Source organism: Rhincodon typus, chromosome 37 (genome assembly GCF_021869965.1).
Source record: "Rhincodon typus isolate 14 chromosome 37, sRhiTyp1.1, whole genome shotgun sequence".
In the NCBI taxonomy this organism is placed as follows: Eukaryota; Metazoa; Chordata; class Chondrichthyes; order Orectolobiformes; family Rhincodontidae; genus Rhincodon; species Rhincodon typus.
In genome coordinates this window covers 16,043,801-16,057,918 of record NC_063368.1, presented here as the reverse complement: position 1 = coordinate 16,057,918, position 14,118 = coordinate 16,043,801, and the positions used below count along the sequence as shown (strand labels likewise).

Here is a 14,118-nt window from a genome sequence, read left to right as displayed (position 1 = left end):
ATCTCAGCTTCTCCAGCATCGGCAGTTCCTACCATCTCTTACAAGCCTGTTACCTGGCATGGGTGGCATGGCGGTTCAGTGATTATCACAGCTCCAGGGACTCTGGTTCGATTCCACCCTCGGGCAACTGTCTGTGTGGAGTTTGCACATTCTCCCCGTGTCTGCGTGGGTTTCCTTCAGTTTCCTCCCACAGTCCAAAGATGTGCAAGTTACATGGATTGGCCATGCTAAATTACCCCATAGTGTCCAGCAATGTGAAGGTTAGGTGGATTAACCATGAGAAATGCAAGGATACAGGGATAGGGTAAGGGGTGGATCTGGGTGAAATGCTCTTCCGAAGGTCAGTTTGGTTTCAATGGGCCAAATCACCTGCTTCCACCCTGTAGGGATTCTATGATTCATATATTAATGAGAAACTGCCACTTGGGAACACCACCCTTCCAAGCTACACTGAATCCTGACTTAGAAATGTATCACCGTGCCTTCAGCGTCACTGGGTCAAAATCTTGGAAATCCCCCAACTCAATAGCACTGTGAATGTCCCTACATCAAGCAAACTATAGCAATTGAAGAGGCAGTTCAAGACAACTGAAGACGAGCAATGAATGCTGGCTCAGCCAGTGACACACTCATCCCATGAATGAATGAAAAAGACCACCATAAATTCTGAACACAAACAAACTGCATCAAGTTAGGTCAAAATCAAAACTCTTTAGACACATCCACACTTGAATCACCTATATTGACTGAGAGACAATTTTGAATTTGTATCTCGATGTGCTACTCAAATCACTGCATGAACTTATTTTTAACAGAAAGAAAACACTGATAAAATGATTCAGCCCTCTGGGAGGAAGCAGAATGTAGAAGCAAATTTCTTGTAATCACAGATGTAACACTAGCAGTATTGAGACAGAAATTCCTTTTTGATTGTTGCAGTTGGGGGTTTGACAGGAAGGAAACAGTTTGGCTATAATTTCCTTTCAACTTTATTCCGTCCATTATCGGTCTCTCAGGGTCCAGCCGCAGACAGGGTCAGTGAGCTCTGTGTGTGTTGATGCAGCACGCCTTTCCTTCTTATAGCCTGACATCATCAATTTAATGACTCCATTTTGATTCCTGTTAAGAGTACTTTACATCTTCCCAGCCTGTTGCATGTGTACTTTGATCTTTGTCAATTTTTTTTTCTTCTGGGTTTCCTCTCATGAGTCTTAGCTTCTGACTAATCTCTCTCAACAACTGAATTCACGAATGATGTGTCCACCACTGTTTGAATGAAGTGCAACTGATTGTACAAGACAACTTACTGGAGCTGCATTAACTCTCAAACTCACGGTCCCAATACAGTGACGGGTAGTTTGCAATTTACTCAGTTGTCACATAATGAGAATTTTGCTTCCATTCACAAGGTAAAGGCATAACTGAAGTAGGTCTGGATTCATATGTAGGCTAGAAGTTTCCTTCCCTAAAGGACCTTAGTGGACCAAATGGATTTTCTCCCTCCCCCCAGTAAAGAACATCATTAGAGACTTAATTCCAGATCTTAACTGAATTCCAAAAGTTGCCATGGTGAGATTTAAATCCAGACCCCCAGAACGATACCTGAATTTCTGGATTAATTTTTAAAAATTCATTCACAGGATCAAGGCATCATCAAATGCTAGGCCAGCATTTATTGCCTATCCCTAATTGCCCAGAAACGCAATTAAGAGTCAATCACATTGCTGTAGGTCTAGAGTCACATGTAGACCAGACCAGATAAGGATGGCAGATTTTCTTCCCAAAAAGAAAATTAGTGACCAGACAGGTTTTTCCTGACAATTGGCGATGGGTTCATCGTCATTATTGGACTCTTAATTCCAGAATTCATATTCTACCATCTGCTGTGGTGGGCTTTGATCTTGGTCTGCAGAACATTACCTGAGTCTCTGGATTAGCAATCCAGTGATAATGCCACTGGACTATCATCCGCCCCAGCTCCAACAAGCATCCCACTGAGAATAAAGTCCTGTAATAAAGATGAACTGTGCACTGCCGGTCACCCAATTATGAATAAAGATATTTCCAAGCCTGTTATCAACTATGACCTATCCTGTCATGCTGTCCAGCAGAAATGGCTAAGCTGTGATTATGGTCAATGAGCAATAAATGTTGCCCTAGCCAGCAATGTCCACCCCCATGAATGAGTTTTTAAAAAAAAGTTAGATATTGTCTTAGGTACACACGGAAATGTTGTGCATTCACTTTAACTAATGAAAGTTTTAACTGTGATTCTGTTGGAATCACCTTCACTTCTGACAGAAAGCAATGAATTCCAGCCCTTGTGCAAACCTTGAACACCAAAACCCAGCCTGATGTATTCAATGGAATACTGAACGAGTGCCACAAATGCAGTGCATTCAGGTGAGGTGCTAAACTGAAGTCCTGTGTCTGCCTTCACAGCATGACATATATGATCTTTTGGGCTATTCCAAAGAAGAGCAGAAACATTTATCCATCCTGGCCAATACTACCTGTCAATTGACATCACAGATTATCTGACTGTTGTTAACACAGTTGTATATGGGAGATTTCTGTTCATAATTTTGCTGCTGCCTTTCCTTCATGACAAGCAGTAAAAAATGCTTCATTGGCTATAAAACACTTTAGGAAGTTCTGAAGTTGAGAAAGGCACTATATAAATGCATCTTTCTTTTGTACATATGTACTTACCAGTAGACAAATGCCACCATTCAGTTAGCAAAGAAATGAAGCAGCCACAACAAACACAAAACATTCACACACAACATTTTATCTTAATGTCTTATCAATAAATACAAAAAAGATCAAAGTTCATATGTATATTTTAATGCATATCTGTATAAGTAAGGCATTGCTTACTCTTTTAATTGATATGCTGATCAGAAATGCAGTTAGCTCTATCTGGTTTCCCATGTGTGTCTGGTGCTTAAGTATTGAACAATAATGATTTGTCGTGCATGTGATTTAAGATATCATAAAACCTGTATATGTGCACCATATTTTACAGTTTCTGGACTACATGTGTGGTGCCCATTGACAACATTCACAGGATACAGTTGAATAATGTGAAGTAGATGTAGTTTTATGAGCACTTATGATCTGATGTGTAAAATTTTCATTACAATTACCAGACACATCCGGAGGCTCTGGGGCTGAGATTGAAAAATGTGTGCTGTATATTGCCCAGCTCAGTTTGGCTGAGCTGTTCCCTGTAGAAGGTGTACTTTGAGTGTGTGATGCAAACAACAACATAATAATCATAACATCATAAAACCTAGAGGCCGGAGTAGGCCATTCAGCCCCCTTGAGGCTGCTCCCACCATTCAATAAAATCATGGCTAATCTGATTGTGAACTTAATGGGCACTTTCATGCCTGTTCCCCATAGGCCTGACTCCCTTGTGAATCAAAAATCTGTCTAACTCAACTTTGAATATATTCAAAGACTCGATTGATGTTTTGTTTTTTGAAATGAGTGGCATAGTTTTACCAACTAGGTTAGAAAAAGCTTTTTTATAGCACCTTTCACAACCTTAGGATGTGCTTTACAGCTAATGATTTACTTTTGAAGTGTAGACACTGTTGCAGTATATGAAATACAACAGTCAATTTGTTCTCAGCTAGCAATGTCAGATTGACCAGACAATCTGTTTTCCTAATGTTTGGTTAAAGGATGAACATTGACCAGGATGTCAGGGGGTAACTCTCTCTGCTCTTTGAAATAGTGCTGTAGGATCTTGTATATGTATATGAGAAGGTAGAGGGAGCCTTGGTTTCACATCTCATTTGAAATGACACACATCTAACAACACAGCACTCCCTGCATAATGAACAGGATTTTGTGCTGAAGTCTCTTATTGGAATTTGAACTCAGAACCTGCTAAGACAGATATGAATGTGCTGCCCATTGATTCAAAACATATACATTGGGAGGGGAGTCTGTTTAGCTCAGTTGGCAGACCAGCCCATTTACAATGCAGATGCCATACCAACAGCATGGGTTCAATTCCCATGGCTGAGGCTACCATGAAAGATTCTCCTTCTCAGCCTCTCCCAAGGTGTGGTGAACCTCAGCTTAAATCACCACCAATCTAATGGTAAGGCCATGGCAACTCTGCCCTTTACAGGAGCAATTGTTGCCATTCTGACAAATAGTCTTGCGGCAGTGGAATTATTTTCAGCAACATTAACATCTCATTCACTCTACAGGCATCTTACACTCAAATCAAACTTTCAGTGAAACATCAAATGGTGTCATTACATGATAAACTTTCACTCAAACTGTAATATCAATCCTTACGATATTCACCGGTATATTGAACATAGAACAGGACAGCACAGGAATGGGCCCTTCGGCCCACAATGTTGTGCTGAACATGATGCTAAATTAAACCAATCCCTTCTGCCTGCCCTTGGTCCATATTCCTACATTCCTTGCATATTCATGTGCTTATCTAAAACTCCCTTAAACGCCCCTATCATATCTGCCTCCACCACCAGCCCTGACAGCATGTTCCAGACTCCTGCCACTCTCTGTCTAAAAAATTCTGCCCCTCACATCTCCTTTGAACTTTCCCCCTCTCACTTTAAATGCATGCCCCCTAGTCTTAGACATTTCATCTCTGGGAAAAAGATTCTGACGGTCAACCCTGTCTATGCATCTCATAATTTTATTGACTTCTTTCAAGTCTCCCCTCAGCCCCTGCCGCTCCAGAGAAACCAACTCGAGGTTATCTAGCCTCTCCTTACAGCTCATACCCACTAATCCAGGCAGCATCCTGATAAACCTCTTCTGCAACTTCTCCAAAGCCTCCCCATCCTTCATGTAATTGAACGCAATGCTCTAAGTGTGGCCGAACCAAAGTCTTATAAAGCTGCAACATAACATCCTGACTCTTGTACTCAATTCCCTGACTAAATTACAATCGATGCCATTTATGTTCTTTGGTACAGAAATATGTCCCTGCAACTCCTAGGCAGCAGTGATCACAATCTGCTTGAATTTACATGCAGCTGGAAAGGGGGATGATTGAATCTGAGACTAGTATTTTAAACTTAAATAAGGGCAACACTCTAGGGATGAAATCTGAGCTAGCTGAAGTGAGCTGGCGTACTGGACTAGGGGATAGATTAATAAAGGTAAACTCAATGTTGACCCAGAGGACTGAGTACCGTTGTAGCCTCCTGGTGTTGTGGGGCAGCCCCCCCGCATGGCATCCTCTCAGCCTGGCATGGTGTCCACCCAGCCCCGTGTAGCGGTCTGAAGCGATCTCGCAGCCTCATGCCCCTCAAAGGTGAAGCCTGGCACAGTCTGGAGCCAGTGCCTGGTGTGATTTCTCTCCACAGATGCTGCCAGACCCGCTGAGCATTTGCAGCAATTTCTGTCTTTGTTTTAGAACATTTGTTTGTTTCGTTATTATTTACTATTAACTCCCCAATCTTACTCTCTAAAGCACTATCGCTGACTTCACTTACACTTTATTTTGATAAGCACCTTCTGAACTTTTATTTCTGCAGCGCTGGACATTTTATTTCTCCATTTTCTAAGATCTTGTAACTGAAGAAGCCGTACCTAGGTACCTTTGTACCTAAAACGGCACTGTAAGTGGTGACATATAAACTTTTCACTGTACTCATTGAGTATATATGACAATAAAGCTAATTTATTCATTCGTTCACTGGAGAGAGAGTGGTAAGGTTTAACATGAAGGTTACCACGCCTTAAGCAAGGGGTGAGATTGAGAAGGCAGTTCCTTTATAGTGGGAATTGGATGCAAGCTGTTGGCCTCACTGTGCATGGCAAACCAGCCATCCAGCCATCTGAGCTATAGAGTTGCAATGGCAGACATGTTGCAGAATTGACAAGGTATGGAAGGAAGCCCTTCAATCCATTATGTCTGCACTGGCTATCCAATGAGCATTCTGCCATTCTCCTGCCTTTTACACTACCCTCGCACATTGTTTCTATTCAAATAACCATCCAGTGCTCTCTGAAATGCCTCAATTAAACCTACCTTACCACACTTCCAGGCAGTGCATTCCAGAACCAAACCATTCACTTCGTGAAAAAGTTGCCTTCTCACACACGTTTGCTTTGATTTGCAAATCACTTTAAATTCATGCCATCACATTCTCGATCCTATTAGGAACAGTTTCTCCTTATCTCTTTAAGAGATATTTTGGAATACTCAGAATAAGTACATTCCTACTGTAGAGAAAAGGATTTTACACAGGTGCTTATCAAAATAAAGTGTAAGTGAAGTCAGTGATAGTGCTTTAGAGAGTAAGATTGGGGAGTTAACAGTAGATAATAACGAAACAAACAAATGTTCTAAAACAAAAACAGAAATTGCTGGAAATGCTCAGCGGGTCTGGCAGCATCTGTGGAGAGAAATCAGAGTTGATGTTTCAGGTCGAGTGACCCTTCCTCAGAACCGGACCCGAAACGTCAACCCTGTTTTTTCCTTCACAGATGCTGCCAGACCTGCTAAGCTTTTCCAGCAACTTTGTTTTTGTTTTTCATTTAGTGAATGGTTCGGTTCTGAAATGTAATTCCTGGAAGAATGATACAGCAACATTTTGAGAGGTCCAAGGATCTAGGTGTTCAAGTGCATGAATCACAAAAAGCTATCATGCAGGCAGAAAATGTAATGAGGAAGGCTAATTCTATCCTTTATTACAAGAGGAATTGAATATAAAAATAAGGATGCTACATTTCACTCATAAAGGGCATTGGTGAGACCACATCTCAAACACTGTGTGCAGTTTTGGCCTCTTTGTTTAACGAAGGATGTAAATGCTTTGGAGGCGGTTCAGAGGAAGTTTACCAGATTGATACCTGATTGCGTGGATTGTCTAATGAGGAAAAGTTTGGACAGACTGGGCTTGTTTCCACCGGAGTTTGGAAGCATGAGGAGTGACGTGACTGTATTGCATAAGATCCTGAAAGGTCCTGACATTGAAAGGATGTTTCCTCTTGTGGGTCAGTCCAGAACTAGAGGACACAGAACTTTTAAAGTAGGGGTCACCCTTTTAGAGCTGAGATGAGGAAAAAAAAATTGTCTCAGAGGCTTATGCAACTTTAGGACTCTCTATCACAAAAGCAGAACATGGGATATTTGAATATTTTTAAGACAGAGGTGAGTGTATTCTTGTTAGGCAGAAGAATCAGGGGTTACTGGGGGCAAATGAGAGTATGGAATTCAAAATATGAACAGATCAGCCATGATATAATTGAATGGCAGAGCACGCCTGTGGGGCCTAATGGTCTATTTCTGCTCCTATTTCGTATGTTCATAAACTGTTTTTGTAGTTTTTGTCTTGGCAAACAGATTTGGTAAAATAGCAAACACAGCAGAAATTGCTGGAAAAATTCAGCAGATCTGGCAGTTTCTGTGGAGAGAAATCAGAGTTAGTGTTTCGGGTTGAGTGGCCCTTTAGGAAGGGCTCAGACTTGCTGAGCTTTTCCAGCAATTTCTGCTTTTGTTTCTCATTTACATCATGTGCAGTTCTTTTGGTTTTTATTTGGTAAAAATAGCAGCCATTACTGAAAATAAATCTCTTTAGCTTTGTGGATTCATGTTTTTTTCCCCCAAAATTTGAATTTGAAACTTTGGATACGATTTGAATGAGTTACAATGTGTAATTGTGGATTTAACACAGACATTGCCATTACTGCAGCTGATCTACAGCGATTGGAAAATTAATGATGACTGATTTTTGACTTTTAATGCGATGGGCCAGTTCAGTATTCTTTTCCGTAAATTGTGGACAATTTCTGTCAGATTTAATTCCAGCGGCTGCTTCCCTCCTCAGCCACACATGGTTTCATTTTTCCCCCTTAAATTTGTCTCTCTTTACCACATTTGCAATGCATTATCGTTCAAATTATGCTAATTTCTTCACCACTATACTCCAGGAGTTTTGAGCAAGATTGGAGTACACAGACATTAAGTTCCATATAAACAAGTCAAGAGTTGAGGATAAAAATATGAAGTAGACATTTTTGGTATTCATTATAGATATGGTTTCATTGGCTGTCATCCGTAAATCCATGTTTTTCTCCTCCAGAAAGAAGGGAAAATCAAACCGGTAAGAGATCAAACAGGAATATTACTTTTGGCACTTGTATCATGTATTGCAGAATACTTACAGCAATGAAACAAGGCATTTTGACCTAACTGACTCATACTGGTAGTGTTCATAGTTATCTTCATCTGCCCTTATCAACATATCAACTCATCAACCTGCTCAGTGACGCCCAATTTGGGTTCTGCCAGGGCCACTCAGCTCCTGACCTCATTACGGCCTTGGTTCAAAAATGGACAAAAGAGCTGAATTCCAGAGGTAAGGTGAGAGTGACAGCCCTTGACATCAAGGCTGCATTTAACTGAGGGAAGCATCAAAGAGCCCTAGCGAAACTGGAATCAATGGGAATCAGGGGGCACACTCCCCACTGGTCATAAGTGGCAAAGAGGAAGATGTTTGTGGTTGTTGGAGGTCAGTCATCTCAGCTCCAGGACATCACTGCAGGAGTTCGCCAGAGTACTGTCCTAGGCCTAGCCATCTTCAGCTGTTTCTTCAATGACTTTCCCTCCATCATAAGGTCATATGTGGGAATGTTCGCCGATGATTGCACACTGTTCAGCACCATTCATGACTCCTCAGATACTGAAGCATTCCGTGTTCAAATGCAACAAGATCTGAACAATATCCAGGCTTGGGCTGCAAAGTGGAAAGTAACGTTTGCACCACACAAATGCCAGGCAATGACAATCTCCAATAACAGACAATCTAACCACCGCTCCTTGGCTTGGTGATGAAGGAGCAGCTGGAGGACTGGAAGGTAAAACTCCGCATCCAGTGGCCCGAAGCTGGGTGGGAACAGATCGAAGTTGTAGCCGACCACATCAATCTGTGCAAGGAGGGCATATTAAGCAACCTCATATAAACGGCTAAATGCGCAAAGACGGTAATGTTAACCGAGCAAAAACATCACCAACCTTCTGCAGAAGTTTAGGTCAAACGTATGTTTGAAACTGATCGACAAAAGGAGACAGGAGGACAGATGGTATTACCATCACTGAATCCCCCTTTATCAAGACCCTGGGGGTTACCATTGACCAGAAACTCAACAGGACTCACTACATAAACACAGTGGCTACAAGAGCAGGCCAGAGGCTAGAAATAACTCACTTCCTGACTCCCCAGAGCCTGTCCAACATCTACAAAGCACAAGTCTGGAGTGCCATGGAATACTATCCACTTGTCTGGATGGGTGCAGCTCCTACAACATCCAAAAAGTTTGACACCATCCAGGACATTGATTGGCGTCACATCCACAAACATCCACTCCCTCCACCACCAGCACTCAGTAGCAGCAGAGTGTACTATCTGCAAGATGTACTGCAGAAATTCGCCAAAGATTCTCAGCACCTTCCAAACCCACGATCACTTTCATCCAGAAAGACAAGGGCAGCAGGTACATGGGAACACCACCGCCTGCAAGTTCCCCTCCAAGCCAATCACCATAGTGACTTGGAAATATATCGCAATTCCTTTTGTTTTGCTGGGTCAAAATTCTGGAATTCCTTCCCTAACAGCATTATGGGGCAACCCACAGCACGTGGACTGCAGCGGTTCAAGAAGGCAGCTCACCACCACCTTCTCAAGGGGCAACTAGGAATGGCAATTAATACTGGCTAGCGATAGCTACATCCCATGAGTGAATAAAAATAATCCCATTCCCTTCTCTCTCATGAATTTAGGGATATTATCAATAATATCAAAATCACCCATCAACACTCATCCAGTAAATGGATTTATAAATAAAACTCCTCATTTTCCCTTGATTGTATCAATGTGATTTATTTCAATGAATCCCCATTGTAGTGAGATCTCCTGGCCATTGTCTGGACATGACCATAAGACAGAACAGAAATGGGCCATTCAGCCCATTTAAGCTACTCTGCAGAAGGGCCAAATGTGACTTGGCAGGGGGTTAGGACACTCAGCATGGTGAACTCTCCAATGGCAGCACCATAGATCTGGGCATGGAGCCAGGAGCAACCATATGAGAGGGACCATGAGAAACCACTGGGATACCTCACTGGTCTTCTCACTTGACACCGGTAAAATGCTGCTGGGTGTGGAAGGTGACCCTAAAAAGTGAGCACTTAGTTGATTTAATCATCCATCTTCTGAGGTCCACCCTCTGACCATGTCTTGTGCACTCCTGCCTACACTACCATCTTAAAAGGTCTCATGGTCCATTTCTCAAGACCCAGTAAAATCCAGGCCCCCTTAAGCCCATCATTAAGGCCCTGAACATAGTGAGAGTGTTCTTTCCTCACTGGTTAGTTTTATAAACAGTTTATTGCTGATTAGTTGAGTTGTCTGACTCATACTTATGACAGATCAGGCCTCGATACCATCTTGTAAAAACATCGACTGCGATGCTAAGGATTCCTTAGAGGCACCAGCTTTTTTTGTTGGCAAATTGACAAGCCTCAGACTTAAATCAGTGGCTTCTTCCAGTTTCAAGGTATGTGGTTGCCACATAGTGTCCAAACGGCTAGCACATGCTTTCTAAATGAATAATTCTATAAAATCTGTCTTCACAAGATCGCACTCTGTCAAAGGATGCTGGGTGTTTGACTGCGTTTGTTCTTGTCTGTCTAGACTGTGCAACTTGTTTAATTTAATGCAGTGAGCTGCTGCCCCACACTTGACATGGCCTATGCTCTGAGACCTTTAGCTTGGACTGAAAAACGCACTTAAAAGCAAGCCATCTTGTGGTGCAGTGGTAGTGTCCCTGCCCCTGGACCAGGTGGCTGGGGTTCAGTTCCTACCTGCTCCAGAGGTTTGTAATAACATGTCTGAACAGGTTAATTAAGGAAAAATAGGTTAAATCAGAAAGAAGCCATTATACCTAGGAAGAAAAATGTACTAAAGCTTCATGTTGAAGTGTACAAGACTAGTATGTCTCATCCATAAGTTTTACTGGTAGTTTTCTTTCCTTCTATATTTTGGACATGTGTCCACTTCTTACAAGTTGTCAGCACATGATCTCAGTGAGGAGTTAACTTAAGGAATATTTCCTAGGAGATAGCAAGAACTGCAGATGCTGCAAGTCAGTGTCAATACTGTGTGGAGCTGGAGGAACACAGCAGGTCAGGCAGCATCAGAGGAGCAGGAAAGGCGACGTTTCGGGTCAGGACCCTTCATCAGGACTGGTGAGGGAGAAGGGAGCTCAGAAATAAATAGAGAGAGGAGGGATGGGGCTGGGGGAAGGTAGGTGGGATGTTGATAGGTGGATGCAGGTAGAGGGTTGTGGAGATTGGCCACTGGGAAGGGCGGGGCAGATAGGTGAGGACGAAGATGGACAGGTTGTGTCAGGTCAAGGAGCTGGGGATGAGAGTGAGGACTGGACATGGGATGGGGCCAGGGGTGGGGGGATTTTGAAGCTAGTGAATTCTATGTTGAGGCTATTGGGCTGTAAGCTTCCGAAGTTGGATATAAAGTGTTGTTCCTCCAATTTTTGTGTGGCCTCATTGTGACATTGGAGAAGGCCCAAAATGAACATGTTGCCGAGGGAATAAGAAGGGGAGTTGAAATGGCTGGCAACCAGAAGCTGGTGTTGACTGGAGCGTACAGGGCATAGATGTTCCACAAATCTGTCACTGAGTCTGCGCTTGGTCTCTCCAATATCGAGGAGACAACATCGGGAGCAACAGATGCAGGAGATCTGGTTGGAAGATGAACAGTTGAATCCCTGTCAGATACAGAATGATTGTTTGTGGCCTTGGACGGAAGTGAGAGGGCTTGTGTAACACTTCCTGCGGTTGCAGGGAAAGGTACCGGACGTGGTGGGGCTAGTGGAGAGTGTGGAGCGGACGAGGGAGTCACAGAGAGCGCGATCCGTATGGAAAGCAGATAGGGGTGGGGAGGGGAATATCTCTTTGGTGATGGGGTCTGATTGCAGGTGGTGAAAGTGGCAGAGGATGATGCATTGGATTCAAACGTTGGTGGGGTGGTATGTGAGGACAAGGGGGACTCTATCCATGTTGTTGTTGGGGGGAGGATGTTTGAGGGCAGAAGTGCGGGAAATGCAGCAGATGCAGTTGAGGGCATTATGAATCACGGGAGAGGGGAAGTTATGTACCCGACCCGAAACGTCAACCATCCTGCTCCTCTGATGCTGCCTGACCTGCTGTGTTCCTCAAGGAATATTTCCTATTTGTGTTCTCCAGTATGAGCACTCAGTCTTTCCAAGGCTTTGCAAAAATCCTTTGTCACTCTGTCATTGGGATTTTCCCTATCACTGCATGGTAGTGGAATCTAGTTAACCACAAAAGCTCTGCTAACGTTAGCCAGTTTCACGTTGACAGTTAAATTGCCAATGTCTTGGTTGGCTTTCCATGGAATTGTATCTGAGAGGGCAGGAGGGACTTCTGTATAATGCTTTATCTGACATTGCTGCACTTCCTTTCTAACCTTTGGAATACTGTGTTCAATTCAATTCCGTGCCACAGGAAAGACGTTAAACTTGCTGAAAAGATTTACAAGGATGTTGCCGGGGTTGGAGGGTTTGACTTAAAGGGAGAGACTTAATAGGTTGGGGCTATTTTCCCTGAGCGGCGGAGGCTGTGGTTGACTTTATAGAGGTTTATAAAATTATGAGACACGTGGATAGGGTGAACACCAAGGTCTTTTCCCCAGGGGTAGGGGAATCCAAAACTAGAGGGCATAGGTTTAAAGTGAGAGAGGAAAGATTTAAAAGGGACCTAAGGGGCAACTTTTTCACACAGAGAGTGGTGCGTGTATGGAATGAGCTGCCAGAGGAAGTGGTGGAGGCTGGTACAATTACAATATTTAAAAGGCATCTGGATGAGTACAGGAATAGGAAGGGTTCAGAGGGATATGGGCCAAATGCTGGCAAATGGGACTAGATTAATTTAGGATATCTGATCGGCGTGGACAAGTTGGACTGAAGGGTCTATTTTCGTGTTGTACAACTCTATGACTCTATAACTCTAAGTACTGTATTTGATCTGACAACCTAGATAATGAAATGTACGGTTTAAACCCATGCCTGTTTGACTTAGGTGAGAAGATCGTCACTGAAGCAAGGCTTGTAAAACTAATGAAGAACAGACTATGGATCATAGCTTGTACCTTCTGATGTGCTCCATTCATGGTGCAAGGAAACTTAAGTGAAACATATATGATCCTGAAGGGTCTTGACAGGCTGAATGTGGAGACGATGTTTCCTCTTATGAGAGAATCTAGATAGAGGGGTTGCCAATTTAAAAGATGGAACAAAATCTCAGAGGATCTTGAGCCTTTGGAACTCTGTTGCTTAAAAGGTGATGCAAGTCGAATCTTTGAATATTTTTATGCAGAGATAGATAGGGAAGCAAGGGCAGGGTGAAAGGTTATTAAACAGGAATGTGGAGTTGAGGCCATAATCAGATCAGGGATGAACGTCAGAAATGGTGAAGCAGGTTAGAGGGGCTGAGTGGCCAACTCCTGCTCTTAGCCCATATGTTTGTTTGTTTAATACCCCAAAAGATGTAGGGCATCAGTTGTGACTCACTCAGAGACAGAACTACTACCGGTGCTTCTGAAGAAGGGTCCCGACCCGAAACGTCAGCTTTCCTGCTCCTCTGATGCTGCCTGGCCTGCTGTGTTCCTCTAGCTCCACACTGTGTTATCTAGGACATCAGTTGTGATTGGTGACCTCAATAGCAACTATATGATTTTCCTGAGAGTTTGTGCATTTATGATTTCATTAAGATGAAAAGTTCATGACAAGTTCCCTGATTGTCATCTGTATCTCAACTCCACTTCCTTCCTTCGGAAAGCCAGTAAGAGCTGGTGATACTAAGTCATCTAGGCAGTCCCTTTCCTCAGAACTGATCGCGGGTCACAGACTTGACACATTAACTTAGTTTTTCTCTCCACAGATGATGCCAGGCCTGTTGAGAATCGGTAGTATTTTCTGTTTTTATTTCAGATTTCCAGCATTGTTTTGCTTTTACATGTCCTTCCTCACCCTGCTTCATGGTCCTTTCTCACCCTGCTTCATGTCCTTTCT

General features: G+C 43.0%; 1 long non-coding RNA gene across 2 annotated transcripts in view; it reads left to right on the top strand.

Annotated features, from left to right (window-relative positions):
• LOC125487178 overlaps nt 1-14,118 on the top strand; it is a 68,497-nt gene that overhangs the window by 20,174 nt on the left and 34,205 nt on the right. The window contains exon 5 of one of the 2 annotated variants that reach the window (XR_007265701.1): nt 8,091-8,337. The exons of the other annotated variant lie outside the window; for it this stretch is intronic. This is a non-coding gene — a long non-coding RNA (uncharacterized LOC125487178). Of the gene's footprint in view, nt 1-8,090; nt 8,338-14,118 lie in introns of those variants that run through there. 2 annotated transcript variants of the gene reach the window in all.